This window comes from Antennarius striatus, chromosome 15, assembly GCF_040054535.1.
Source record: "Antennarius striatus isolate MH-2024 chromosome 15, ASM4005453v1, whole genome shotgun sequence".
NCBI classification, from domain to species: Eukaryota; Metazoa; Chordata; class Actinopteri; order Lophiiformes; family Antennariidae; genus Antennarius; species Antennarius striatus.
In genome coordinates this window covers 3279050-3294851 of record NC_090790.1, presented here as the reverse complement: position 1 = coordinate 3294851, position 15802 = coordinate 3279050, and the positions used below count along the sequence as shown (strand labels likewise).

At 42.1% G+C, this 15802-nt stretch overlaps 1 long non-coding RNA gene across 1 annotated transcript; it reads left to right on the top strand.

The window, feature by feature from the left end:
- Positions 1-1386: 1386 nt before the first annotated feature.
- Positions 1387-4862, top strand: LOC137608945 (uncharacterized). Its single transcript, XR_011038255.1, has 3 exons — positions 1387-1502; positions 1870-1939; positions 3669-4862. It is a non-coding gene; the product is annotated as an uncharacterized lncRNA (long non-coding RNA).
- Positions 4863-15802: the final 10940 nt, after the last annotated feature.

The following is a 15802-nucleotide window of genomic DNA, read 5'->3' as shown; positions in this document are numbered from 1 at the left end:
AGGGGGTACAATGACTCTCTCAGGAGGAGCGGGGGGGAAGTGGCGAGGTCAGCACGTGGTTGAATGGATTTAATTTAATACTGTTTATATTTTAATTTTTACTGTTTATATTAAGTTATAGTTTAGTATATATCTAGATCTATCCATCCATCCATCTATCTATCTATCTATCTATCTATCTATCTATCTATCTATCTATCTATCTATCTATCTATCTATCTATCTATCTATCTATCTATCTATCTATCTATCTATCTATCTATCTATCTATCTATCTATCTATCTATCTATCTATCTATTTATATCTATCGGACAGAAGCCGACCACAGTCTGCTGTGTAGTTATGTTTTGGACTATAACACCTGTGTATTTCACATTTCATATTTATTAGTAATGTATTTCACTACACACTTCATTGTACATCTGTAATGAATATACAGAGAGTATATTTTGTTTTTTTCTTCCATCCATCCTTCTATCACATGATCATAATGTTTGATCATGTTCAGGCTTGTTGTCAGTTCCTCCTTCAGACTGTCTATCCTCAGACCTTATGATTCATTCTGTTCCTGACGAATCCTGAGGTGTCTCTCACGTAGACAGTGTGATTAAACAGGAAAGTTACAGATTGAAGAAGTAACACAGTGGTGTCACACAGTCACGCACAGGTCTGATCAAAGTGTTGCTCCACTCTTACTCTGCTGTAACATTCCTTTAAATGTTCACCTCAGAATATGTGTCACGTCTTCATTCACACGTCTGACTCTTTTTGACTAGTTCTTGTTTATTTCTCACCAAAATGTTTCACTAAAACTCAGGTTTCAATCTCCAGCATCACCACAAAGTGCCAAGATATTGATGTCTGGACATCGGAGTCAGATTAATGTTCTTTTCTTCATTTAGAAAAGATTATTAGCTAACAAACATTATGCAATGATTTCAATTTACTTGCCTTAGCCTGCATTCTTCTTCTTAAGATTGACACACTATCTCAAATTCATACTGTTTGTCCAAACATCCAGAAATGCAGAGAGATCAGTCGAAATTTCAGTGAAGATCCAAGAATCTCTAAATGTCAAATATTCCAGGATGATTTGAATGAATCATGTCCTGACACACGATGCAAATGTCGTTGAGTTTGACAGTAGTTATGAACTATAATGAGCTGCATACACACTTCTCTTGTACAATTTACACAAAGGTAGTGTTGATGCAAACGTTCTTTATTTCAAAGTTTCTAGGAATGGTCAAACTTACCATCACCACACACATTAAGTCTCATTGACTCAATAATCAATGTGTGTTTTTCATTTAATGAAATAGATTAAAACTTCCTCTCTGTCCACTCCTCCCCTCCAGCGTCGGCCAACCAAATCTTACCCTGTTCCCTGCCTAGCCCAACCCATCCCAGTCCCGTCTGTCCAGTCAGCATAAGAACAGAGATCAAAACTGAACAGAAGGATTATTCTAACACAGAACAAATCAGGAGCCACTGAACGCTGGTGAGTTTGTTTCAAATGTACTGCGAGGGGTATTATAGATTTATGAAACTGCATGTTCCCGGTCAAAGTTTGACAGCTAATGGAAGGAAGAGATCTTTTTTTGGAGGACTTCATATTTTTGGAGAATATTGGTTTGAAATATTATTTACTTTATTTCAGCCCCTTCTGACTGTCTTGTCTGTCTTCTGATTGATTGTATTGTTCAATTCAATTACTATTTTTCATGTCCACTAATGTACTTTGGTTCCAAGAGAGACTGGCAAAATACATACATGTATTTTTTAAATACACAGATGTCTTTAGTGTAATTGCATTCCAAGTTTTATTTTAATCACAGCCCACTTTAATAGCACTTTTGTTTCAACAGCCAACCAAAGATGGAACTTCTTACAACCGCAGTTGTCTTTGCGCTTCTTATGACAGCCTCTGCTAAACCGGTGAGCTAACCACACAGCTTCCTCCTTCATCCTCCCTCTCTATCTTACTGCTTCCATTTCATGATTTTTTCTGACGTCAACAGTGAAAGAGCAGCATAACAGTATATTTGGCGAGATCTACACGACTCATTCTGAGCCTCCCTTTGAATCATTTAAATATACTGTATGCACTACAGTATATATAGTTATAACACTGGATTTCCACTCCTGTCAATTTCATAAATAAAATACGTTTGTTGGAAGCATGTCTACTTTATCATTCATTCATAAAGTTCTACATATTTAAAAATATCTAAATCAGAGTGCTTTCATTCCTATCATTGGGTATAATAGTGTCCCCTTTACCACAGTCTTTAGTTAAATAAATTCCACGTGGATTTTTTCAGGTATCTTATTCGTTCATTATATCCATATGTAAAAACATGCTGTGTAACTGTATTTTATGTCATTTCTGAAGTCTACTCAGGAAATTGGTTTACAGGCAACATCCTCTGTGATGTGATCAGATCTACAATTGAACCATGGGTGTGTGACGGTTTACTTGGTGATGTAACGCTGCTAACAGGATGCTGTACAGATTGCTAAACAGGATCAAAATGATAAAATGTTGCCATAATCCAGTTGATTTAAAATGATGAAGTAGGTTGTATTTCTAGTAAAATCCTCAACAGTGAACATACCTAAGGAGAGCAATTTGTGTCAGTTGGTTGTGTCAACTATGCAGTCACCATCTATCTGTGGCTTAAAATCTGACACAATCTCAGACCTGATAATTGTTCTATTGATCCTTTTAGTTAACATTTGCACATATAGCAGGCTTAGTTTATGGTTTTAATGATATAATTTTGCTGCTTTCTATTACTATTTGACCTGAAGTCCTCATTAAATCTCGCTTCAAAGCGGGGATGTATCGTCAGCGTTTATGTGTTTGTCCATTCGTCTTGTCCTTCTGTCTTGTCAGTCCACCAAATTTCTTCGGTAACTGATGCAGATAGAAAGAATAAACAAAAAGTAGATTACTTGGGCGGCAGAGGGGATGAAAATGAAATGATGACCTTGACCTTGCTAAAGCTAGGTTAAGGTCAAATTTTAACTTTTGTACACTCAGGAACTGGAAAAGATAGAAACGAGGGAGAAAGCCAGTGTGAGTAAGACCGTAGATCAAATATCACTGCTTTGATCTATGAAAGTAGGTCAGAGCACTAGCTTTGATCTTTGACCTATGCAAGTAGGTCAGGGTAAAATTTTTAATTCAGTGGTGTCGTGGGTTGTTGCAGTCTCTGACTGTATTAGTTCTTGTTTAAAATGTTTTCATTTGTTTGAACCAGTGTGGCCACACAAAATGTCAGAGCCACAAGATGGCGATAGATGGACAGAATCAAAAATACTGGCGTCAACAGTTTCATTGAATTTTAAAATAAATGTGTTCTTTGTACATCAAGTATGAGGGAATTATTCCCACTGAACCAATTTTACAGCGATATATTGACTGTTAAACTGCAAAAACATTTGTCACTTACTAAATCTGAAATAGGTGTTGACAATAGGGAATTGGAAATAAAACACATTTTGACAGCAACAAAGTTTAGTAGTGGCTCAAATGCCACCATTATTCAACTGAAAAAATCCGAATCACTCCTCTAATGATGCCTAGTGGGAAGAACTGAAAGAGGTTAACGCTGTGACAAAAAGAGTGTAACTTCTCTTTCACTTTATATTTTCTCCACAGTTTGGATGGCAGCAGCATCATGGTGCTGATATTGCTGATGTTAACTGGCAGCAGGGATCTCTGGTCAGACCCTGGTGGTCTGTTGAATCTTCGAGCGATGAAAACTCCTCAGACTTCAGTCAGTCAGAGGAGTCAAACAAATTCAGTGCATCTTCTGAAAGTCAATCATTGGAGGACTCCTCTGAAGAAAACATATTCACAGATCAGACCACACCAGACATGACCACCTCTGAAAACACACCAGAACCAATCACAATGAGCACAGATGAGCCAAACGTCACTACGACCCCTGCACCAGCAACAGCAGCCACCTCTGCTGTTGTCACAAGTGACATCACTCATCGTGTTACAGACGAGACTCCCATCACAGATAGCAGAGGGGACAACTAGGTACCTGGGATTGGTCTTCCTATTTAAAATGCTTGGAAGATATTTTGTAGCTATTTAAGATTTAAGTAAGTTTATTAATCCCAAGTGGGGAAATTCTTTTTACATACATACAGGAGCGGAAAACACAGATGCGTGCACGCATTCACACACACACACACACACACACACACACACACACACACACACACACACACACTTTAGACATGTAATTAATGGGTAGAGATGGTGAAGGTATGATGAATGGGGTTGTGGGTTCTAGTGCCTTGCTCAAGGGCACCTCAGCAGCGCTCAGGAGTTGAGCGCCAGTTTACACCATAATTTGTCCATAGTGGACTTGAACTGGCTATCCTGGCCAACTAAGTTCAACACAGAGATTCTCAGTGGGGTCAGTTTAGAATCAGGTCATCTAAACTCATTTGTTTGGATTACCCCTGACCCATCAGGAGCAGAAATATTTATGATGTTAAGATCAAGGACCTGTCTTTTTTTCCTGCTCAGTATGTGTTGCTGTACCATCAATTGCCACTAGATGGAAACATAAAACAAAGATTAGTCCTGAAAGGAGCCTCATTCAAAGTAAAGTCAATGTGTTAAGACAAGATCAATTTTATCATCCAACAGCGGGGAAATTCGCTTGGTGTAGCATCAAAGTCAGACAATAGTTGAGTAGGGCAATATAACAGCATATAACAGTATGGTAGAAATATATGATTATTATTTTTGAGAATAAAGTGTTAAGTATTGTATTTGGTCAAAAACAAAGTACAGTTTTTGTTATTATTCATTAAAGATATTTCAATACAAGCCTACCATTTCCTTTTTCTGATATAACATGAGGTAAGATGCTTTAATGGATTTTCATCAATATGACACTGAAATATGGTTTCATACATCTTTATCTTTTCTTTATTGAAATTTCCAATTGCACATTTGGCACAAGCCGCAGTGGGTCACAGGGAGCTGGAGCCTATCCCCGCTGGGAAGGAAATAAATGAATGAATGAACAGATAACCCTGCAAAACCTAAATATGACTTTGAACATTAAAGACAAAAACTTAATGTCATCAGTGTGCTCCACTTTAAACATTTCTCATACTTACAAAAACATGTGCTTCAGATTAATTGGCTGTTCCAAATTGCCCGTAGGTGTGACTGTGCATGTGCGTGGTTGTCTGTGGCTCTGTGTGGGTCCGCAGTGCACTGGCGTCGCGCCTGGAGTTTCCCCCGCCTCACGCCCTGATTGGCTCCAGCTCCCCGCCACAATGGATGTAGCGGTTGGCAATGAATGAATGAATAATCATATTTGTAAAAATATTAGCTTCCCTGAATGTATTTAAAAGAAGTTTACATCTAAATTTAGTCTCATATAACTTATAACAAAGCTTTAGTATCATTTGACTGCTAATGTTACCTGAGTGTCAAAATCTTAGGGAGTGAGGTCAGACTACAGGCTGAAAATGAAGATTCTTTCCTCTGGATGTCTGTCTGTGAAAGAGGTGAATAAAAATCTGCATTTATTTGATTTGCAATTCATCTACATTAACAAAAAATCCAACAAAGCAGATCAATCCACAACTTATTTGTGTCTCTGTCTGCCAGAAGTTCGGCTGTGGCACTTCATTTATGAACATGGTGATTTTTTTTCCTGCCATTTCTCCTATTGCCTGGCACCGCTACTGCTATCAGACTTGCTTGGAGATGTGCTTGCTGCTAAATCCTAATGAACAGAATTGTACATTAAGGAGTGTAATGGCAACCTATCGGCAGAATTATTTTGAACCAGCATCTCTATCTCCCAGGGCTTTGAACCGGTTCATGGAAAGAAAACGAAAACCAGAAACTTTTGGTATTTTGGCAGGAATGAAAACAAAACTGAAAAGTTTATATTTTTTAATGTTCAGGAACAAAAGTGGAACAGAAAATAATTGTAAACCGGTTCATACCGGGTTTTTTTTCAGTTCTTGAAAAAAAAAAAAATTGACCTCATGTTTCACTTCCTGTCATTCACTTGACGTGGGATGAGAGCGGAGAGAAGTAGCGGCTATCAGCAGCAGTTAGGAAGAGGAGGGTCTCCCATCCATCCATCCATCCATCCTTCCATCTTCCACCGCTTCACCGTAGTCGGGTCACGGGGGCAGCAGCTTCAACAGGGAGCCCCAAACTTCCCTTTCCCCGGCCACATCCACCAGCTCTGACTGGGGGATCCCAAGGTGTTCCCAGGCCAGTGTTGAGATATAATCCCTCCACCTCGTCCTGGGTCTGCCCCGAGGTCTCCTCCCAGCTGGACGTGCCAGAAACACCTCCCCAGGGAGGCACCCTGGAGCCATCCGTACCAGATGCCCAAACCACCTCAACTGACTCCTTTCCACGTGAAGGAGCAACGGCTCTACTCTGAGCCCCTTGTGAACAGCAGTGTTTCTCACCTTATCTCTCAGGGGGAGACACCAGCTATCCACCTGAGAAAGTCAATTTCCGCCACTTGTATCTGTGATCTCGTTCTTTCGGTCATGTCCCATCGCTCATGACCATAGGTGAGGGTAGAAACGAAGATCGAACAGTAGATGGAGAGCTTTGGCTCTCGGCTTAGCTCCCTCTTTGTGACAACGGTGCGGTAAAGCGACTGCAATACCGCTCCTGCTGCCCCAATTCTCCGTCCAATCTCACGCTCCATTGTTCCCTCACTCGTGAACAGGACCCCAAGATACTTAAACTCCTTCACTTTGAAGGAAAATATAATCAAATATATTCTCTGGTTTTGTATTTACTTTGAATTTCACTTAATAATGATATAGCTAAATACATTGTGTAATGGGCATCCACCGTTTGGTGGCGGACGCCGGCTGTGTAATTTGTCTGGCTCTTTGTTGTAGGTGGAGACACTGGAGACTGGTACGGGAGACTGATATTGGTGACTGACACTGGAGAAACATATAAGGGAAAAACAACCAGCCAGAGAACGACACAATGTATATGTGTTAATATATAGCGGCTCATCCTTAAGGTGGAGCCTAGAGACGGGCATAATAAATATCTGAGATTCTCTGGAATGTGTTGTTCCTGCCCCTTGTCACGGTTCAGACAACACCAGATTTTGTGTTAGGGACAGAGAACCCAGACCTGCTTAGAAATATTGTATTAGGGTAAAAATATATATTTGATAAACAAGACTGTTTGTTTCTTGTTCTTCCTTCCGGTTTTGAACACGCACAACTGCTCTGGGTGGACTTCGGGATAAAAGTCCGTTTACCTAACAACTTGTGGAAGGATCTCATTCCCCACTCGGGGAAGGCAGTCTACCGGTTTCCTGCTGAGGTCTCCCAGTCACAATTTATTCATAACAGGTAAACACTGCAGTATGTCAATCTTAAAAATGTATGATTTAGACATTAACTCATTGGCTGCAGTCATTTTAAGTGCAGTATGTCCCTGACCCTGTACTGCCAGTGCTTTGTAGCAATACTGAGCTATGGGAGAAGCAATGTCACTATCGCTGACCGTCTGGTTTCCGGGTGGCTGTCCGGTATTGATGCCGGCTTTAGCGAAACATATCGGACAAAAGTCGAAGCAGATACATTAATCCAGGCATCCACAATCCACGCACATATTGTGGGGGTGTGACTCGTGGTGTAACTCGCTCGGCACTGCCTCCAGTCCTGGTAAACGTGTGTTCACCGTCTCATCCATCGCTCCATGACACACACAGCTTAACTTTAAAGGCTGTGTTTACACCGATGTCCAGCGGTTGGAGTTCTTTTGTTAATCCTTCCAGGATGATGGCAAGCTCCGAGTTCAGCCGCTTGACATGGTTTTTGACAGTAGCGGTGGTGTGGGCGTGCATGGAGTCACAGATCAAGAGAGATAGCGTAGCATGAAAAAAGCTACCCGGTCTCTACGTGAATTGGAACAACCGGAACCGATAGCCTGGAGTTTACATGTTATGTCGTGAGCATGTGTCTTCGCTGACGTCATTGTTGGGGGTCTTTAGCCAAACAAATGTGATTATGCAGCATACCTGCGGTACAGTACCGGTATATACCCTATACCGGTACCTACCGGACGTGTGCCGGACGGAGTCTCGCGTCGTGTTCTCTAATTGGTCTATCGCTGCCGGCGTACGTAGTGACGTAATACATCCTATGTCGGTGGACAATGGTCGATCTGGCGGATCGCTGATTAAAACCACACAAAAACATTTTTACAGATTTCTGAACTCAGTGTACACATAAGACGCTTCATGTTAAAAGGCGCAGCATTGATTTTTGAAAAATTTTAAGGCTTTTAATCGCGTCTTATGGTGCTCAAAATACGGCACCTACATATTTATATTTACAGGGAACGTTATTAACCGGTTCACAAACTATGTTTTTTTGTTCTAACAGGTTCAGGAACGTCAGTTCATGGGTGGAACGCAAAACCGGAAACAACCGGAACAAACCGATTGGCAAAAAATTCTGGTTCAAAGCCCTGCTATCTCCTCTCTGTGCTCATGATACGACATAAGAGGCTTCCAGCAGAACAACAGAGGATTGCTAGAAACATTTTTCAGGTTTACTGGTGAGCAGAAAGAAAAATCACAACTATACAAACACACAGGAGGGTATATTGGTATGGTATTCAATGTCATAGCATTTCTAACCCTAATCGCCTGCAGCCACAGGCCTGAGCACAAGATACAAAAGCAGAATCCAAACATAAAACAGGCATATGTTTGAGAATCTTATCTATCATTTGTTGCTGTTTTCCATCACCTTTTTTTCTTCCTGCTTTTGAAAAATAATGTTGTTAATCATGAAACATGATATGAAATTATTTCCATGAGTTTGTGACACTATCCAAGAAGCATTTCTCTTTCTCCCAGCACATCATCAGTGTAACACTTTTAGGTGGAGAATTTTTTCTCACAACACATGAGCACCAAGAGAGTTTATCCCCCTTTTCAAGCAGGATAGTTCAACAGTGAGTGGAGGTGAACCTGGGACTCTTACACTGTGGCTGAGGAGATGACTGGAGACAGAGGTAGAGATCTCTCAGTTGCAAAAAATGGGAGACAAATACACAAACATGTACATAATCAAGAGGTGGAGAAAGAGGACACAAGGAAAGCAGAGAATGAAATATATGTCAAATTTGCTTGTTGCTTGTTGCTTGTTTAAGCAAAGTTGTTTAAGCGTGTTTGACAAACAGTATGTATTTGGGCAACATGCAAGTTGCTTAGCCTGCTTTGCACTTGTTAGATGGTCATTAACCAAACTGTACAGGGAGCTACTGTATATGGTCATTAACCAAATATGTTGTGTATCTTTGGAATACATGTCAACTTTTTTTCTTTTTTTTTTGTCTGCATGTTCTCATAGTTTAACCCAGGGGTCGGCAACCTGCGGCCCCGGGGCCACATACGGCTCTTTAGCGCCTTGCTTGCGGCTTCCTGGAAATGAATCACAAAATAAAAAAATAATACTTAAAAGAAAAAAATAGACAGATGTTCTACTCATGGCTAAAAGTCTTTAAAAAACAAAACTTATTCTTGTAAATTTCCTATGTTTTGTTTCGTTATTGTGATGTTTAAAAAATTTAGTCAGGCACCTTTAAAGGGACAGTAAAGTTAATTTTGAGTGACATATATGTCATCATTATTATGAAAAATAGAAGAAAATATAAATTTTATATGTGTAGCATCATCCGATTGGTCAAAAAAGCTTAACATCTGCGCCGCAGCAGCTTCCGCATTCAGTAGTCACTTGGACGTGATACGTCATTGTTGACCAAAATAGCTTGGCAGCCGTAAGAAACAATGCAATTCTAGACGTGATTAACACCAAAAGTATCATGGTTACCTGCGCGGTGAACGGTTGTGTCAACAGAACAGCAAAAAGACACAACTTTCAATTAAATTCACTGTGGAATTAATAACAACTAAAGTTGTTATTAATTCCACACAGTCCAATAGTAATAAATGGTGGTTAGCTCAATGCTAACATAATATGGCCAATCCCATTGATGGGCTAGCGCGTTAGCATTTTTAGCACGATACCTTCCCAGAAGGTATTCTAAAGAACGACACGTCCTTGTCTTCGCGTCTTTTTGCTGTTCTGTTGACACAACCGTTCACTGCGTAGGTAACCATGATATTTTTGGTGTTAATCGCGTCTAGAATTGCATTGTTTCTTATGGCTGCCAAGCTATTTTGGTCAACAGTGAAGTAAACTTTTTTGACCAAATGGATGATGATACAAACATAAAATTTATTTTTTCTTCTATTTTTCATTATGATGAATAATATATGTCACTTAAAATTAACTTTACTGTCCCTTTAAGGACAGCTCAGATTCGCTGTGGGGCCCTAGGTCGATTGTAGCCCTGGCTTTAGAAAGCAGTGGTATTTGGTTGGCAGCACAGTGGGCAGAAATCAACTGTTCCCTATGTGGTGCCTGCTCTCTGACCGGAGTTATCGCTGTGGATAATGTGGTTCCAACACACAAACACAGTACCCCCGATTATATCTCCAACAGACGGTGATTACACGAAGGATGAACACAAAACAGAGATAAAACAGAAAGTAAGACATGCTTCTCTCCGCAAAGACAGTGAAGGAAATAACACGCAACATCACCGATCAGCAAATCAAGGACATTAATTCAACTCCAGCATACTCAATTAAACGTGATGAGTCCTGTGAAATGATCAATATTGAACAGACAGCACTGTTGTGCAGGTATGTAAACTCAGACGAGCCACAGGAAGAAATGATGGAATTAACAGCACTGCTTGTTTAGAACACGTTACCTAAACATTGTTAATAAATGTCTCCAGGAGCGGAAACACTGTTATCATTGGAGTTCAAGCTGATCGTATTCATCAGGGATGTACAGTAGGCTATCACCTCCACCCACTGACAGAGTCCAGAGACGTTCATCACCATCTCACACTGAACGGGGATTACTGTATTTAGGAGCGATTGTTGACATTAGAACTGCATTTGGAAGCAGATTTAACGAGTTCATCAGTGCAATAAAACATGATACAGTAATATAGTAATGGAAGGTAAACTTAAGGCACCAAATATGGTACAACAGCATAGTCACGTGGTGCGTTATTCTCTGCAGGATGTGCTGCATGGAAAATAGATAATCATGAATCTCATTATGCATTTGTAGACTAGTTAGTGAGTTTGATAATAGGCTAATATAGGCACTTAGAACTTGTGTTGCCTTCAAATAAGGCTAATAATTTTTTTTGCAGCTCCCGACAGGTTTTAGTTTCAGTTTTTTGGGTCCAGTTTGGCTCTTTGAACGTTCAAGGTTGCCTGGTTTAACCCCATAAAAGGAGGTTACATTTTTATGAGATCAATGCTTGTTTTAGTCTTGCAGCAAAATCTTTTATATATTTTAATGCATGTATGTGACAATCACCAGTCTTCTCTGGGATCTAAATTGTCAGTCTTTATTAGAATTTCCTATTGTGAGCAAGAAAGGGAAGTGCTACACCTCTGTGAGTTAAGGGGGGAAGCAGATGAGACAGGGAGAGAAAACACAAACAAGGTAGTGGATAGACAGGCAGTGCTGTTGGAGTGAAAGAGGTTCTAGCTGTTTTATTATATTTTAGAACTGATACCTTAATATCAATTTTATAAAACACCAGATTAATGGAGGTCCTGACAGTATAGGATAGCCACCAGAAGAAAACAGTGCAGAAGGAAGATAGAGGGCATAAGATTGTGATGTCTGAAAAGAGACTCATCACATTCCAATGGGACCCAATGGTTCTCAATAACTGGACTTGACACAAGCTGGGAAGCCTTGAACCAACATGCATGCGTGATGGAAACCAACGACCAGAGAGGCTACTGGAACCCAACAGGATCATGCTACCTGAGTACCCCCAACCCGAGCAGCCAGGAGCATCCAGAAGCACCTGAAGAGCCACCGGGGTGCTGAGAACCACGTAGACCCAGAGATCCAGAAGAGGCAGCAACTGCCACCGCCAGGGCACCTGGGGCAGGCCCAAGGGCCCCACCAACCCATCCCCCAAGTGCCTTGGCCCACCCAGCCCCCCACCCCCATCCACCACGCTTACATCCCGTCTGATCCCCCATCCCCAGGAGACAGGAACACCACCCGCAGTACATGGGGCCAGCTGCAGTGACCGAACGACATGTGACCCAACTCCCTCCATAGCCCCCCCCAATCTGAGTATAGGGTCTTGCACCCCCATATGCCTGTGCGGCTTCCTGCAAGCCCGGACAGACCAGAGATAGGGGCCACAACAACCCACCAGATACACCAGAGATCTCTAGCAGGCCGCAAGCCCCCCCCCCCCCCCCCCCGCGTCACCACCCACAGAGGAAAGCCGACCAGAGGTGGCCAGCCCTGGCACACTGCCGGCAGCCCCAGGCAGTGTGCCAGGGCCCTAACAGAGGTCCACCACAGCAAACCCGCCCACAGGAACCCTCTCGCCGAGCCCCGCCTGAAGCCCAGGTTCATCGGGATACCAACGGTGAAGCCAGCGCGCACCCCAGCGCACAGCAAAATAATATGGAATACATGTCATCCATACCATGAACCATCATTCTGAGTCAGACTTGTGAGTATAGTAGGGTTGAGTCGGGTACTCGTTTCAGACGAGTATCCGGCACGGATAGCGCATTTTTGACGAGTATGAGCTCGATACAAGTAAAACTTGTCAATACTCGTGCTCGGGAAAATCTTCGTAACTGACTCTTAATGCTCTGTGATTGGCAGTCACACACAGCGCCCGCCCCCTCCATACAGAGACATATCACTGCAGCCAGAGCTGTCGACTTGCTGCCCCACTCTCTCTCTCTCTCTCTCACACACACACACACAAACACACACACACACACACACACACACACACACACACACACACACACACAAACACACACACACACACACACACACACACACACACACACACACACACATTGACTGATCTCTCTGTTCATGGCTTCACTGTAGCTCACATTGTTCTTCTTAGGTCGTCTTCTTCTTCAGCTTGCCTCCATTTAAGGTTACTTGGTGAACTTAATTCTTGGTTTTTTTTCTTGTACGTACACGGTGCATTTGACTAGACAGAGATGAAAACTGCTCGTGTCGCGTCAGTCACCACCTCCACTCCAGTCGTTTTTTGTTTTTTTTCACATGCACACATGTTCTCTCTATCTTTCTCTCTTTCTCTCTCTATCTCTTCCCCTCTCACACAGTCACTCAGTCACACACACATGCACAAACAGACATACACACAAACACACGCACACACACCTTAATCAACATTGTTTGACTTGAAAAAAAATGGTAAGAACATTAGGTGGTAAAAATAAATAAATAATTACAAAATACTGATACTTAGTTCCCAGAGAGGACCTGTAATGGTCACATGCACGCATTAAAATATGTAAAAGAGTTTTGATGAAAGACTAAAACAAGCATTCTTCTTGTTCTTTTCCTTTCGGCTTTTCCCTTCAGGGGTCGCCACAGCGAATCAATTGCCTCCATCTAACCCTGTCTTCTGCATCCTGTTCTCTCACCAACTACCTTCATGTCCTCTTTTCACTACATCCATAAACCTCCTCTTTGGTCTTCCTCTAGGCCTGGCAGTTCAAAACTCAGCATCCTTCTACCAATATATTCACTATCTCTCCTCTGGACATTGTCTGGCCTCTCTCTCCCTCCAAAACTTCTAACATGTGCTGTCCCTCTGATGTACTCTTTCCGGATCCTATCCATCCTGGTCACTCCCAAAGAGAACCTCAGCATCTTCATCTCTGCTACCTCCAGCTCTGTCTCCTGTCTTTTCCTCAGTGACACTGTCTCTAGACCAAAAAACTTCGCTGGTCTCACCACAGTTTTGTACACCTTTCCTTTCATTTTAGCTGAAACTTTTCTATCACACATCACACCTGACACTTTTCCCCACCCGTTCCATCCTGCCTGTACACGCTTTGTCACCTCTTTTCCACACTCTCCATTGCTCTGGACTGTTGAGCCTAAGTACTTTGAATCCTCCACCTTCTTGATCTCTTCTCCCTGTAACCTTACTCTTCCACTTGGGTCCCTCCCATTCACACACATGTACTCTGTCTTACTGCGGCTAACCTTCATTCCTCTCCTTTCCAGGACAGACTTCCACCTCTCTAGCTTCTCCTCCACCTGTTCCCTGCTCTCACTACATTCCTGTCTAACCTCGTATGTCAGTCTGTCCATCACCATAGCGAACAAGAAGGGGCTCAGAGCTGATCCATGATGCAGTCCCACCTCCACCTTGAACTCCTCTGTCACACCTACAGCACACCTCACCACTGTCTTACAGTCCTCATACATGTCCTGCACCGCTCTAACATACTTCTCTGCCTCTCCAGACTTCCTAATACAATACCACAGTTCCTCTCTGGGCACCCTGTCATAAGCTTTCTCCAGATCTACAAAAACACAATGCAGCTCCCTGTGGCCTTCTCTGTACTTCTTTATAAACATCCTCTAAGCAAATACTGCATCTGTAGTACTCTTTTTTGGCATGAAACCATACTGCTGCTCACAAATGCTCACTTCTGCCCTTCGTCTAGCTTTATTCTTTCACATAGCTTCATTGTACTTCGTACTTCCTGTTCCTGTCCCCGTTTCCTGTTGGAGAAAAGTTTGGAGTCTGTGTGTTTTGGTGTTTTCTTGCTCGGTTTTTGGACTATTTATATATATATATATATATATATATATATATATATATATATATATATATATATATATATATATATATATATATATATATATATATACCCTCACTATACAGTGAGGGTCCTTAGGCAAGACCCTTAATGCTATACGAGCCTACCTCAAAAATATGAGTGAACACAATATTGACAGAGTCATACCGGCTCGGAGGACGCCAGGACGCCACGTCAGCGGGGGTGATTTCACCACCACCACCCCCTACAATCCAAGATTGGGTACCAACCCCCAAGAGACATAGACAGCCTGAATACAAGAGCTGCTGACCTGAGAATGAAAATTGTGACCCAACTGGAAACCTGGAGCCTCTGACAAATACTTAAGATGAGTTGTCAACTACCTTCAGAAGATCAGCTAGAAGATGTGAATGCTGCAATAAGAACCATCCCCACAGAGAACATAACTGAGACCAACAAGCTGATTCACAGTACAGCAACAGTAATCCTTGAGATGCTGGGATATAAGATCAATACAGTGCAAAACAAGCAATACTCTCCATGGAAGAGACGGTTAGAGGCCAAGATAAAGCAACATGGAGAGAAGTCAGCCAGCTAGCTGAGCTGCAGAAAGGGAACATGGTGAATAAAGGGGTACTTGGGAAATACAAAAAGCTCTCTGTACCTGAAGCACTCGAAACTGCCAAACAGAGACTAACAGCTCTGGATATCCGACTTAAGAGATACACCAAAGAGATCGAGGCCAGGAGAATAAACAAGACCTTCTCCACTCAACCAGCAAAGGTTCACTCTCAATGGCAGGGAAATAACAGCAGCAGGTCAGACCCACCAAGACCTGACATGGAGAAATACTGGAAGGGCATATGGGAAAGAGAAGAATCACACAACACCGATGCCCAGTGGCTAGTAGAACTGAGAACTGACCACAGCAGCCTCCCAAGACACGAACCATTAATCATCTCAATGGCAGACATCCAAGAAAGAGTGTCAAAAATGACAAGTTGGCCAGCACCGGGCTGCGATATGACACATACATACTGGCTAAAGA